This window comes from Convolutriloba macropyga, chromosome 6 (assembly GCF_964194025.1).
Source record: "Convolutriloba macropyga chromosome 6, txConMacr16.3, whole genome shotgun sequence".
In the NCBI taxonomy this organism is placed as follows: Eukaryota; Metazoa; Xenacoelomorpha; order Acoela; family Convolutidae; genus Convolutriloba; species Convolutriloba macropyga.
In genome coordinates, this window is record NC_134473.1 from 63,080,070 (window position 1) to 63,093,165 (window position 13,096).

General features: G+C 38.3%; 1 protein-coding gene across 2 annotated transcripts in view; it reads left to right on the plus strand.

The window, feature by feature from the left end:
- Positions 1–13,096, plus strand: part of LOC142341852 (heterogeneous nuclear ribonucleoprotein H-like) — a 567,627-nt gene that overhangs the window by 11,678 nt on the left and 542,853 nt on the right. The window lies entirely within an intron of this gene.

Below are 13,096 nucleotides of genomic sequence, written 5' to 3' on the forward strand. Positions count from 1 at the left end.
CCTATAAGCTTAGATCTTTGATGAGCACCTGAAGAAATTGCTGAGTCGGTCCTAACAATCTGCCTCAAATTAATTTTTTCCAAAAAATTTTCTCAAACAGTTCATCTAGTCGGGATCAGTAGTTAATGGAGCAAAGACCGTTCGGGAATACCTATGTATAATCAACTATTGAAACAAATTAATGCACGCAGATATCAATAAAAAACTATTGAGGACAAAGAGTTTTTGAGCGCACCCAGTGTTTAAAAAATAAGTTGTCTTCAGCTGAAGACCAGAAAAAATGCCATTTTCTCTAGAGGCCAAACACAGCAGAAAAATAGCGTCTTAAATTCGAGACTATGAAAAACCAAAGGACTGAAAAAAAGCAGGACAAATTGACTGTCATGCATGATAAATAATCGAAACTTCTCCAATTTCAAAACCAAGGAAAACATAGAGAGCCAAAAAAAAACATAAAGTCTAGAGTTCTCAACCGAAAAAATTGTAAAGTTTACAGATATGAAAATTTCTCAATTCAATTCTTCAAAGCAGGCAACAAGATTGCATAAAAATGTTGAGGTTTGTTTTATACTATAATTGTTAAATATACCCGATATTTCTCCGGGAGAATACCGTGTTGGATCTTGTCTTTCTTGCACTTGCAAAGTGTCTTCGATAAAAACTAACGGCACTGAAAAATTCAGCCCAAACATTGCGGGCTGAGGGGAATTGCAAAGCCAACTGAAGAGGTTGAAGAGCACAAACTATTCACTTCAAAGGAATTTGGTCCATCTTCGACAAAAAAGGTACAGTAATTGCAACAACGCCAATAAGGTGATAAAAGATGCAAAAGATCAATTGGGCGTTAAGTGTGAGGCACTAAGAGACCACTTAAAAGCAGCCAGACGCGCAGAAATCGACTGAAAAATTAATTCGTTGAAAAAAGAAAAGGCATATTTTAAATTCAATGCAGCTAAAAAGAGAGAGGCATCTAAAAGACTGGAAAACGATAATGACCAATTAACGTTGGAGTTTCTAAAAATGAGAAATTAGAACAAGTATATGGTGGAAAAACACCGTTATTGAAAAACCAAGAAAATCCCTAAAAATGAAAAATATAAAGCGACGGCCACCGAGAAATGCATTTTTTAGCTTTGAGGCAAAGATATAGTGACTCGGCCTGTTACGTTGTACAAGATCTTTTTGGTTAAGATTTCTGACGACAAAGAGTGAATCGAAAAAAATTAACATAAATAAGCATAATGACGCATCTTGATTCCGGCAATGATGAAGAAATCTTCGAGATCATCATTCGTGCATACCATTTACTGAAAATGATCAAAATGTGAAGCGTGCAACATTTTTGGACACGAAGAAGAATAGAAGTTTATGAACAATGACAACTCATCTTAAGGCATCGTATATAAAAAGTAGCAATTTTTTTTATACTGAAATTCATTTAAAAAGAAATATGAAAAAAAATTTTGTTTGAATATTGAGTGAGTTATTATTATTGAAAGACCGGCTGTGTGAGTGTCACAAGTATACTAAGAAAACATGTGACTTCGGGTTCAGAGATATAGTTCAAGTTCTAATTTGATGCCTGATTTGTGGCTGACATAGGGTTGGTATGTGTCGGAAGGAAAAAAACATTTGATTATAACAATGACCAATTTTTGTGTGGTATTAACAAACTTGGCATATCACTTTTGATTTGGTTTATTTTCAATGGTAGGAGAACCGATATTTGGTACGAACTATAGTATACTCTCAGGAAAACACGTTAGCGTCGAAGCTTTACTCAGACAACAATCTGAAAGCATGCAAAGTATGAATCAAACTGAAGGCACAAACTGAAAGGTTTATTTATAACTGAAATTACACAACAGTCTCCTCAGAAGTCTTCCGCATAGTCTTTCAGGTGTCCAGAAGCTTTTCGCTGACGGTTTGGCGTCAGGGCTGCGCACCATAGTCAGTTTAACAGGAAAACCCGCGATTTGTGACATGGAAAGGTGACTCCCCTGAGTCTCTTCTTCGGCAGACCGGCTTGGACGGGTGATTGGACTATCAGAAGACGATTCGATGACCTCATTGTGAACAGAGGATGGAATGGGCGAAAGCTGTGTGTCGACAGATTCCGGAATCATAGAATTTGCTTGAATAGCTGGTTTCTCTGAAATATGGTTCTCGGTTTCGTCATGCTCAAAGTCAATAAAAGGGTTCACATGAACTGACGTCGGCGCCAGATCTGAGCTGGACACAGTGCTTCGAGGGCCATCTGCGTATTCAATACGCACCACTTTTTGGCTGACAACCTCAATAATTTTCACTTTCGTCACTAATGGCTCAGACTTATTTCGCACAAAGTTACGTAATAGAACATTGGCTCTTGCTCGTATCCACGCTGGCATGTGATAGCTAAATCCTTCACTCCGCTAGAACTGGAACAATCTATAATGAGGGTTTTCATTCGTCGCCGTTCACAATAAAGTACGAATAGCAGTTAATGCTTCGCATAAAACACTTTTCAAGTGACCGGCGGGTAATTTGCGAGATTCTAAAAGACAACAAACGGCCTTCCAAGTCGTTCCGTTCCTTCTTTCACACTGACCGTTCCCTATTGGGTGATAGGGCAAATTTTGTGACTGAGCAATCCCGTTTTCTTGGCAAAATTGTTGAAACTCATTTGAACGAAAGTGTTTTTCTCGATCAGTGTGGATAAAAAACGGATAACCAAAAACGCTGAAAACATGACGAAGGCATGAAATAACAGTTGTCGAATTGATCGATCGAAGCGGTAATGCAAAGGGGAATCTGCTGTATTCGTCAGTAACGGTAAGTAAGAAGCAGTTACCAGTGCCCGGAGACGGCAGTTTAGGTCCCATTATATTGCGAGCAAGGCGCTCGAATGGTTTTAGAGCTGATATCAATTTTCCATTCGTGAACTTAACGAAACGCGGTTTGGTTACACAACAAACTTCGCAGGTCTTATCGACAGTCTTGCTGACTTCAAGTGAAAACGGCAAACTTGGTCGGTGTACATAATTCCACATTCGAGTAATTGCAGGGTGCGCTAAATTACAGTGTAAATCGAGTAGCTTTGGTATTCTTAGAAAAGAGCCAATAGCCGCAATCCGTGACAGCGCATCGGCCCCCACGTTATCTACGCCCAACTTATTTGAGATATCATATCAAAACTTGGCAAGTCCAAGTCTCCATGGCATGAGTTTCTCATTTTTTGACTTTGGATTTATTATCAGCAAATATGAAAGCAACGCTGCGCAAATCAGTCTTAACCAGAACCCGATAAGGCTTCAGTAAATTGTCAGACTTCCGAAAAGACTTTACTATGGCTAGGGCTTCTTTCTCCACAGACGAATAGACCTTTTCGGTATTGATAACCTCTGAGAGAAAAATGCTATTGGTCGCCCAGCATGTGTGATAGCGCATCCGACAGCCGACACCGATGCATCAGTCTCCATTATAAGAGGTCCTTTGTCGGGCACTGGCAATGACAGTGACAATTTTATTATCTCCTGTTTCAGCTCCTTGGTTCTGTTAACAACCAACTGCGGTAGTGGAAACGCACACTGCTAAGACGCAGTCGGTAAGGGCTGTTTTTTATCCGAATATCGGTGAATCCATTTTGAATAATACGCGAAAAAGCCAATCAAACGCTTTGAAGCTTTTTGTTCTTCCGGCATAGGAAAATTTTCAAGAGTTTGAAATCGATCGGGGTTATGCCGTTTGCTTCCCGCCGAGATAATATGCTCCAGCATGGCACAAAAACGCAATGCCAAGGGGCACTTTTATTAATTCAGTGTTAATCGGTCGGCTTTTACCGCATTCAGAAATTTCTCCAGATTCTTTTCATAATCATCCTTCGAACGACCTCCAACAATGACGTCATCCAGAAATGGGTGAGCACCAGTAATTTTATGCTTCTCAATCGAGTCATCCATTCGGCGATGAAAGCAGGGTATTGCGTTGGTCAAGCCAAAGGGCAATCATGTAAACTGGTACAACTTGCCTTTTACTTCGAAGGCTGTAAAATTTCTGTCACCTTCCTTCAGCGGATTCTGATGGTATGCTGCTTTGAGGTCGATTTTTGATAAATAATGGTAATTTGTGTCTTTGTCCAATAAAACCTCCAATTCGGGAAATAATAAGCATCCACATCCGCGAATCTATTGACTGCTTCTGAATAGTTTATCACCATGCGATCTTTATGCCCGTGACGCGCAAATGCTCGTGCGCTCTAGGGGGATGTGGAAGGCTCGATTATTTCCTCTTTTAACATTCGTGCAACTTCAGTCTTCATGAGCTCCTGATCCGCGTGTTTGCACCATCTGTACTTGGTAGTGATAGGCCTCGCTGAATAGACAGAATCATCGAAAATAATTGCTGGCTAAAAATTCTTTTTGGAAAATGAACATACGGGTTCTGACAAAGTTGCCGCTAGGAAACTAAAATCAACTGTATCCTCCTTACCCTCAAAAGTGAAGGCAAAATGTGCTATGTTGGGATAAAACGTTCAAATCAATGACAGATCACAAATGAGAGATTTTACCACAGCGAGTTTAACGGCGTAAAACTTGATTTAGATTGTCAATAGTGCATCACAAAAACCAACATTTTTGAGTGTATCTACGTTTGCCTAGCCAGAACTTCTCTGCGACTTTCTAACATCCAGACATTGTGAATAACAAGAACTCTCAGTAATAAATGATATTGTTGATCCGGAATCGATGAGTGCCTTAACCTCAACGCATTCTTCACCAAGACCGATTTGTTCAGAAATTCTTGAAAGTCCTTGGCTTTTCGTGGCACACATCTGGATTGCTGACGAAAATGCTTCATTGTCTGGAATTTCTTCTGGTAGGATTGCCGCCGTCTGTGATCTGCAGACCACAGCCCAGTGGCCGGTCTTGTTGCGTTTCAGACAGGATGTATTTTTAGCAAGACATTTGAGCGGCGGATGTGCCTTTTTCCCACAGAACGAGCACTTAGTCTAGGAAAACTCCTTGTTCTTTCACGTTGTCCTTTGTCTCGTTTGTCATAAATTGCAGCCATACTACTTGTGTTATCCGAGGTGCTAGAACCCGAAGCTACAAAAGAACGAGAGAAGTCGGTAGACATTTATATCGCGATAGCCAAGCTTTTGCAATTGTCAAGTGACACTTCCGGATTGGTTAGCACCAGCAACTTCGCCCAGATAGTATTGCTTCATAGACCTGATACCAAGCCGTAACATAATATTATGTCCTTGTGCTCTTGGATCGTAAGGTTGCTACATTTGTCTTTTTCAATCAGTAATCGAAATCTCTTGAAGAAATCTGATACAGATTCATCATCTCGTTGCTTACACGACAGTACCTGATGACTTGCATACATAATCCGACCAGGTTTCTGGAATTGTCTATTGAGTATTGCCAAACCGTGTGTAAATGATGTCGCTCCATCTGGTATAGAGAATGATTAAGGCACCGGGTAAGACCGTAGCAACGTCAATTGATGCGCGTCTTCTGTAACCTCGTTGATGACCAGTCCGTCAGTGAAGCATTTTTTCCACCATGACCATTGTTCAGATGTCGGATTGGGGGGCAGTTCCGGAGGCCGGAATTTCATAGTTGTCTGAGCAAATTAAAGTATACTCTCAGGAAAACACGTTAGCGTCAAAGCTTCACTCAGAAAACAATCTGAAAACATACAAAGTATGAATTAAACTGAAGGCACAAACTGAAGGATTTATAAATAACTGAAATCACACAACATGAACCATTTTAAACCTTTTATTGAATCTCTTGGCATCGGTCGTCCTACCATGCGAGCTAAAAGCTCTATTGAAATCTAAATTAATCTTTTTTGCATGATTACTTATTGTTTCAAATTTGTTCCTTTTATATCGATAAGTAGCACGCTCAATTCATTAAATGTCTAATATTTTGCGCACGGGCTGCTAATCTACAGTGATTTAAAAATTGCCTTAATGTCCTGATAAAAGAGACTGAAACTTTGTTCACTTTACTCGAGACAAAACTTGTGGCCTCCGCTTTTCTTTATTGGTGCTAGTACAATAGACTGAAAGACAACAGATCGAAAGCCAAGATTGGGACAATAGGTGGAAATAAAAAAGTTGCGTTTTGGCCAATCAGATTTGTGCGCTCATTTTTTATACAGCAAGTTCTGTTGTGATATTTTGGTCAGATGTGATAGATTCATATTCAGTCCCTCGGGCAGCTAAGGCATGACCATGGTTCTCAAGGCTGGTCCATGGTGTGGTAGTTATATTGCAGCTCGCAGATAATGCTCAATTTCAACCAAAAAGAATAGAGATTGATTTTCGATCTATTGTCCCAACTTTTCTGTTTTCGATCTGTCGTCCTTACGGTCTCTTGTCCAGCCATTTTCTTTTTAATGTGTCCTTAAATTGATGGCTCCAATATAGTTAATTGTTTATTATTGAACATAGCGTTTTTAACTGCGAAGTACAACGCAAATTGTCCAGAAGGTCTTGCTCTTTGCGTAAAGTTCATTCTGGAAAGTTCTATAGTTCTAGAGAATCCCTTGGAATTAACTCAGATTCTAAAGTACCCTCCGAATTCTTGTGAAAAATTCGAAATGGTAGAACTAGTTGAATTCAGAAATTAAAGGCAATTTTCAGCTCAAAGAAGGACTAATACAAGTCAATTTTTATAAAAGTGAAATGTAGGGAAGGCAGTTTCAGAAATTGCGTTAAACGTTATTTTGAACCGTGATGGTACGAATTTAACCGGTTGAGCCCCCGATTTTATCTTTTTTTTGCGTTTGGCAAGATATTTCGGTCTCAGAGTCCTTGCTCGGTTTGTTTTTCCCAAACGCAGTTTTGGTCCCAACGATAGCGTTGAACATCATATTTATTCTCTGACATAATCTCGATTCTAACGTTTGAACCATAAATTTTTATGACAATTGGTTAAAAAAACTGTCTCGTAAATAATGCGCCATAAACCAGCGTATTTAGTTGTCACTTTCAAATATTTATTTGTTTGCAGCCATTTAAAAGGTATTTTTCGAAAGCTTCCGCATTAAAAAATTCGTGAGCACGTTTGTAGGGTCACTACACTGCCTTCCCCTATGGAAGCATAATGCTCCACTCATTATTAATTTAAAAACTGGACAGTGAACTTCCATCCATGAGTTTTGTATATATTACGTGCACCGTCGTCCATAAGCACGCATCTTATTTGATTTAATAACTGGAATCTCTATGTTCGGTCTCCTTTATCAGGGTGTAACTTTAGAGACAGAAGCTTGAATCGCCGATAGATTTCCTCAATCGTTGCATTGGGCAAAATCCAAAGTAGACTGTATATTTACAATTCTCCTGTACCGGGTAACTTTTTTCAATCTCTTGTAGTCGTCGTGTAGTGAGCTCTTTGGCATTTATCTCCGACTCTAATTTTAACTCTATTTTTCTTACACTTGAGGCCGTTTTTAAGCTTTTTTCCGAGCTACTTCCAGCTCCGCCTCCTATTCAGCGAATTTTTTACGAGCTGATTTTAGCTCCCCAGAAAAAACGTCTGGTTCAGTTCTTGCTGACTCGCAGTCGAGCCGCATTTGCTGGAGCTGGCATTCCAACTCAACTAAACTGTTTTTAGCTTCAATTCTAGCACGAAAATGCTCCCTTTGCTGTTCGGCAACGATTAATTGTTGCTTTAACTCATTAACTGGCCTTTGTAGCATACTGTTTTCTTGTTGTACACTTTTAAGTTGCTCCTGTAAATGCAAGTAAGCAACTCCCATTTTTCGCTGTTTTCCAACCGGACTTTCATACGACTCCAATCCTTCGTAGTAAAAGGCGGTCTCTGGGCTAATGTTGTTGCCTATAATTCATCCAGAGCCATGACCGTTCTAAAACGGCTTATGTCCCCGCAGATTCTATAGACTCCCCGTCGGACAACTGCCTTTACTTCGTACAGTTGCGGAAGATAATATACATAATCTTCCACTTCTGGTTCCATTTCGTTCGTTTTCTAAACAAAACCAATCTTAGACATGTTTAAAAGAATGAAGATCATTCCAGACATTCAATTGACGTTGAAAAGTTTTCCAGCGGAAAAAGAATTGTTTTTTTGGTTTACATCCCCCGGCTCAAAGACCGTTTTCTCGGTGCCCAAAAACTCGCTTACTTTTGTTTCAACAACCTTTTTTGAGAACTGTTTTTGCTCTAACTGTTGGTTTTTCAGAACGGTTATATAATTAAGTTCGATTAACGTGTTAATCGGCTGTAGTGCCACTCTTGGTTGAACACCTTCCAACAATAACGTAGTTGATAAAATGATTCTTAAACACCTTACTAGAATTTTTGCCGTCAAAAATATTTTCGCATGTCATTAGCGTTAAGGTCAATTCGCTTACTAAATGCCAAGCTTTCAAAATGTTTTTTCTGTGGGTTTAATCCAAGGAACTTCATGCCAATTCAATTCACTGATGTTTGTGTTGAAGTCTAATAGTTGTTCATGTGTATACTTTCCATTTGGCCCCAGGAAAACTTCTCTTCCTGTTCATAGAAAGTGCACCAAAATTGATTTTGTTTCCAGTATTACATCTTGTTTTGTAATTTTAATTTGCCCATAAACCCCATTCGATAATATTTTATTGCTCTCAATCGACGTTTGTAGCAATTATATTAGACATATAGTTCTTTCAAAGGATTTTTCGCTGAACACAATCTTTGTCCGACCAAATTCAATTTCCGTCTTCAAAAAACGGTACAGCCCGGAGGCCATTAAGGGCTCTTAGAGAACCAGAGAACGGTTTCATCTGTCACCAAAAACTCGAGGAGGAATATTTGAACAAGGATGCAGAGAAGTAACTGTCAATTAAAAGTTAAATTGATTAACTAAAACGAATGTTTTCGAACATTGCGTTAATCGTCAGGTTTAGAAATTAATGGACATCATTTATAAAATATAAAAACTTTTCTTTGACTATAATTCTAAGAAATGAGTTGAAATAACATCGAATTTTTGAAATTATTTAGAGTTAAAATCACATTTACAACATGGAGTTAATTTGAACTTGGAGTTAATTTTCTGAGCCTATAGGACACTATGTAAAAATAAGACTTTCACTTGAATCAAGCCGCTATAAATAATCCACTGTTTCGCTATCACAGATCGAAAAGTTTTGTTTCTTCGAACTCCTGTATATTTTAAGAAATTTATTCTTTCACTAATCTGCAAAATTGTTAATCGTAACTTCAATATCAAATGACTTTCAACAATTTCGTCCTCCGTGCCCAGAACTCGGGCTTAAAGCGACCTCATCTCAAGGCACTAAGTCCATCGCGTGACTAAGATTTTGTTCTAACATATACTTAGAGCCTTACAAGCAGGAATTTGAAGAATTAATTGCAATTCATTGGCGAGAAAGAGGAGCACTCAATTAATTTAATTTGCAAAACATAAAGCATAATTGGTAAAACATAATTGGTAAAACATAACTGGTAAAACATAAGCAACCTAGCTCCAGATATCCCAAGTTCCGCCATGAAGAGTTTACTAAAGCTTGCGGTGACGAATGTTCATTTCAAATGTGATGGGATCTGGTATGTGCAATCTGATGGTCTGGCTATGGGTGCATCACTGGCTGTAATACTAGCAAACGTGTGGATGAAATCGTTTGAGGCATTTCTGCAAAAACCGGAGCTCAGTGAAAACTTTTCCACATCCGACCAAAACGGGAAGTGCAAAGACTGTAACCGGAGAGTGACTTACCGAGGAAACGGAGTAGAATGTGAGTCATGCAAAAACTGGTTTCATGCAAGATGCCACAAAATATCGAATGAGGAATACGCCAACATGCAGGATGTTGTTTGGATTTGTACTTATTGCAGCAATCAACAGACAGTGGGGCATGATAAGGAGATGAAATTGTTTAAAATGTATGTGGATGATATTATCTGCACGGTTCGTGGTGACCCGGATGAGTATTCAAAATTTGCAAACTCATTACACAACAACCTGCAATTTACCTTAGAAAAGGTGAATATGGATGGGGATTTGGCTTTTCTTGACATTAACGTAAATGAGAGCAGCAAAAATAATATCAACTGTCATTGGCATCAAAAACCAACTGACACTGGAATAATACTGAATTTTTGCAGCTGTGCAATGCTTCAGCATAAGAAAAAGATGATTCAAGGGGCGGTTCACATGGTTTTTAATGCAACCTCTAATTGGTTGGCCTTCGATCAGGCTCTTGAACAGAACAAAACTTGCTAGACCAAAAATCAATATCCAGAAGAATGGTCTTCAAAAATAGTGAATCAGACTCTAGAAAAGATAATAAGTGGCGGTAAAGACCAATTAAGAACAACACCAAAAGAGCATCAAAAAAGCAAGACTAAATCTATTGATAAGCCAACTATTTTTCTACAATACAGAGGCAACCTTTCTCAAAACTTTGCGAGCAAACTGAAGAAACTATGCGAATTGCAAGTAGTTTTTACAACGCGGAAATTAAGATCGTGCCTCCCCACACTGAAATCATCATTCAATAGAGACCTGAAATCCCACGTGGTATATGAGATTAAATGTAATGGATGCGGATCCATCTATGTTGGGCAAACAAGCCGGCATGTTACCACAAGGATAACAGAACATCAAAAGAAGGATTCACAAGTGGGTCAACATCTGGTTGCATGTCGTGGAGCCACGAATGACATTGAATGGAAAATTCTGGACGCCTGTCGCACAGTAGAAAAGTTAATGATTATCGAAGCTATATATATCAGCAAGCTGAAGCCGGCACTAAACACACGCGATGAATATAGGGGGAGAGAACTCACGCTAAAATATTAGTTCAAATCAAATTTTGACTAGATGGGAATAAATAGGGCAAAAAACATTTTGTGCATGACAAAACGAAATTTGCAAAACCTCCACAAGAGGGATACTCATGGTTAGGGAAAATTCGCAATAACCCTAAAAATACAAGAACATGGCCAAAATCAAAAAATCCGGAATAGGAATAATTTTAAATAAAATGATAACAGATGTAAATTTGAGTTGTAAATAGGCTGAATATTGTAATAGGGAAAAATTTTCGATTGATTTTGTAGAGTAGTTCCTAGAATTGTTTTAATTGTTGTCTCAGACAAATGTAAATACATATTCATTTTATATTTTAACAGTTTGTAAAACAGTTTTAACCTGACGATGAACGTGAAGTTCAAAAACGTTTTTTTTAAATATTGGAAGTGATTTTAATTTGACAAAATGGTTTCCTTTATATAAAAATCAATAATTGCAATTATTGATCAATTAAATTTGAAGTTCTATCACTTAATTTTTTGCAGAATTGAATACAATTTTGCCTGTATGTACCCAAAAATGTACGCAAATGGTGATATTATCTGAATTATTAAATTTCTGCTCAAACACGAGAAATTGTTTAACACTCAAATCTGTCAAATTACATAGATCACTGACAGAAGTTCGTGATCTGGGAACTTTTTCTCTAATTGCGGGTTTCAACCTGACAAAATATTGCCTCAGTTTCCGCCATTTATTGGGCAATTATTGGTTGTTCCAATCAATCTTTGCAATTAAAATAGAGCAACCAATCAATTATTGCCCTCGAATGAACTTCAAATTGCCAAAGACTAGGACAGAAAAATGCGTAAAAAATTAGTCTTCCGCACATCTCGACTGGCCAACAAAGTAAATCACTTGATTGATATCAGCTCATGGACTGGACTCAAGAAACGAATCATGCAGCCTCTGCATGATCCGTTTTTTGAGTGGAGAACAAATTCAACGAAAACAACATCTGCACCTGGCAGCTCGCATGCGACTGCACAAACTGGACAGAGGACAATTTTCTAAACTGCATTTATGGGATAAATTAGAGAGAGAGAGAAAGACTTAGAGAGAGAGAGAGAGAGAGAGAGAGAGAGAGAGAGAGAGAGTTTGGGCTTCTGTGGGTCTTTCCACATGGGTTTGCACCCTTCATATAACGACTGAGCTGAGCTTCTGCACCGGGTTACAATGTCCACAGCTGCAGTTGAAAGCCCAGGAACATAAGTTGACTTCCGAATAACTTTTGAAGAAGAAGTTCCAGTATACTTTTGTTAAATATATCTTATCAATTTGATCGAGATCGACGTTCCCTACTTTTCGTATTATATTTAGTAAATAACTGGTTCTTTTCCAGAAGTTTTCATCAGCCTTCCTTGTTCTTGTTTTATTAATTGTTATTAGCTCGTTTTGACGTGTGCTTAACAACCCTTCATTATTGTTTGTTTTAATGGGTATTTTTATATTGTAAGATCCTTTAAGCAGTGATATGAGCATTAATAGATCATGCAATTCAAAGTAATATGACAATGGCAGCAACTTCAGTGTGGTCAGTCTTTGCTTGTAACTAATTTCCCAGTTACTGATTATCCACGACGTTGCTTTTCTTTGAATGCGCTCGATGTCTTTGCTTTCGGTCTTATTCGCGAACCTATTAAGGGCCATAAATAAAAATCAATGAAATTCATTTCTACTATTTAATATTTACAGAGCTCGTACAAGTGGGGCAATTGCAACAAACAAACCATGAGCATCAAAAACAGGGATTGAAAAATGGAATAATGGATTCAAAATGTTCAACAATCTTGTTTATCTTGAAGTAGTCATCATCGATTATCCCATGACGATAGAAAAAGTTAATCATGTTAATGGACCGTTCGTAGAAAGATCCAGGGGCTACTTTAAGTTTGAACTTGTTTCTCCGTCTTACAGAGCTCGTACAAGTGGGGCAATTGCAACAAACAAACCATGAGCATCAAAAACAGGAATTGAAAAATGGAATAATGGATTCAAAATGTTCAACAATCTTGTTTATCTTGAAGTAGTCATCATCGATTATCCCATGACGATAGAAAAAGTTAATCATGTTAATGGACCGTTCGTAGAAAGATCCAGGGGCTACTTTAAGTTTGAACTTGTTTCTCCGTCTTCTCGTCACACCAAGAGATAAAACTTCAACATTATCATAAAAGTCGCTCAATAGCTTCCTTTGAGCCAAGAGAAGGAACCTCCATAATAGCCCTTCAGTTTTGCTATTAATTTTTACAAATCCC